The following is a 2,500-nucleotide window of genomic DNA, read 5'->3' as shown; positions in this document are numbered from 1 at the left end:
GCGGGATCCACTGGGATCCACCAGACTTCCAGGGGATCCTTTAAGATCCAAAAGGTTCTCAGACTCTGGACTGTGATCTGTAGAACAAAGAGTCGCTGCTGCTGCTGCAGACTCAGGAAATGATTTATTTATCCAGCCTGCCGCCTTCTGGCCTATCAGTGTGTGTGTGTGTGTGTGTGTGTGTGTGTGTGTGTGTGTGTGTGTGTGTGTGTGTGTGTGTGTGTCAGGAAGTAGACGTGATGGTTCCTGGTGGCTTGCAGTATAAACAAATGTCATTATGAGCTGAATGATATCAGGACTCCATTCAGAGCCTCCAAGGTTTTAATAAACTATTTTACTAAATCAGGAAAATAATCTGCAGTCACAGTTTGCAATTTAAATACTTACAGCTACAAAACAAAAAGCGCTCTGCCCCACACAGCACAGATTATTCTGCTGGAACACAGATTATACTGTTGAGATTACACCGTTCCATACAGATTACACTGTTCATATTACACTGCTCCATACAGATTACCCTGTTCAGATTACACAGATTACACACTGTTCCTGGCAGATTACATCAGATTATTCTTCTTATACCAGCAGTGTAGTGCAGCCGAGTTTGCAATCCTCTGGATTATTTTTTGTTGTGTTGAGATGCAACATAATTCAGATTTCAGGCGATTTTAACGTTGATGACTCCTCAGATGCTTTTGCAAATGATTTTTTAAAAATCTGATTCTTGTAATTTATAATCTGTTCGGCTGACTCTTGTGGCCACAGCCTGACTCCAGCAGCTTGTCAGCGGACGCTCCTGCAGCTTTAACAACACAAAAATATTCTTCTCTTTTCCAATTATACTGCCTGTTTGCCTCATTACTCACACAGAATACTTACTAAACAGTTTTAATTTGATTTGCTCATCTACTTTAGATGATATCACTCCTTTCAAAGTTAGTAAAAAATTCAATAAACACTTCACCTCGGAGATCCAACAGATTTCGTAATCTGAAAAGGGATTGTAGACAAATTTAACTCAAAAAGAAATCCACTTTGAATTTCTGTACTGTATCTTGATTTTGCTGTTGCCTATAACAAAGAAAACCTTCAATAAACAGATGTTAAAAAAAAAAAAAAGAAATCCACTAAGGTTCAAGCATAATTTTTAACCTCTTATAATAAAATTAATGGTGCTGGCGTGAGCTTGTCTGATTTCTAAGAAGAACTGCAGAGCTTTGCTGAGGGTCCCGGGTCGTGAAGGTCCTGTCGCTGCAGCTGCTGCGAAAAGGTTTCACTTTATATGAGATCGAGTTCATCCTGATTGGCTCCGTTGCTCCTGGCCCGTTTCATGATCCTGTCATCCAGGTGAACCTGGGCCGCCGCCCGCTCTCTACCAAAGCAGACCCGTGACCTGACTGACTTTAGATAAAATGTGACTGCGAACCCGGGCCGGGTCTCAGGTCCCGCGGGTCAGGTGGACCCGTGATTCCCAGGCATGCGACGTAATCCCGTTCAACTTTAAAAGGAAACTGATCATTAGTGCTTTGCTTAGCTGTCTTGTTGACAGTGAACAGGTTTAGTTTGTAGCCTGACAGCTTTCACAAAGGGCTTAGTGGGCCCTGGAGGTGAGGAAGGCTGAAATATAGAGAAGCAGGTCATCAGCAAACAGCGCCACCTTGTGAAAATCCCCGCTCCTGTCAAACCCCTGAACCACCTGGTGAGATCTGAGAGCTATAGGTTCAATTAGAATATCAAACAGGTAGATATTCTATCTATCTATCTGTCTGTCTGTCTGTCTGTCTGTCTATGTCTGTGTGTGTGTATATATATGTGTGTGTGTGTGTATATATATATATATATAGCCCGCTATATCAACCTGTTTTGATAACAGTGGGCATTTTTTTTTTTTTTAATAGTGTGAGACAGCTGTGGTAAGTGTTTCAGAATTGCAGCAGAGAGGCTTGTTTGGTCTAATCTCAGTACAGTAATCTCAGTAATCTCAGTAGCACTGAGGTTGTAGCTTCAGAGAGAGTGTGTCATCATACATTCATTAAAAAAAGGGGCCAATTAAGTTGAAAACACTGTAAACGTTTACTAAATAGGTTCATTTTGCCTACAAAATTAACTTAGGTTATTTTTTCTTCTAAACAGGTTTACAGTTTGTGTGTTATACCTTGACAGTTTCAACTGCTGTCTCTGCCGTCAGCATCAGAATGGTCATGTGATGTTGCTGTGATGTCTGATAGGTGTGTTATATCCAGGTTGTCATTCCACCTGAGTGGTGGAATGACTGTGCCCCCTGGTGCCAGGTACCAGAGGGCGTTTCTCCCTGCTGTCCGTCAGCAGTCGAAACTGTCACACAAAATGACACAAAAATTGTAAGCCTGTTTAGAAGGAAAAAAAAACCTACTGTAAAAGTTGATGGGGAACCCATCGGAACCAGGAACTGTTTCCATAATGCGCTGGGAAATATCCTCTGTCTGTTTTAGTGTCCCGTAGGCAGTATATGAAATTATCT

The 2,500-nt window shown here is 41.7% G+C and overlaps 1 protein-coding gene across 7 annotated transcripts in view; it reads left to right on the top strand.

The window, feature by feature from the left end:
- eml4 (EMAP like 4) overlaps window positions 1–2,500 on the top strand; it is a 27,992-nt gene that overhangs the window by 556 nt on the left and 24,936 nt on the right. The gene's annotated exons all lie outside the window — the stretch shown is intronic.

The sequence above is a fragment of the Myripristis murdjan genome, chromosome 15 (assembly GCF_902150065.1).
Source record: "Myripristis murdjan chromosome 15, fMyrMur1.1, whole genome shotgun sequence".
NCBI lineage: Eukaryota > Metazoa > Chordata > Actinopteri > Holocentriformes > Holocentridae > Myripristis > Myripristis murdjan.
This window is presented reverse-complemented; position numbering and strand designations above follow the sequence as displayed.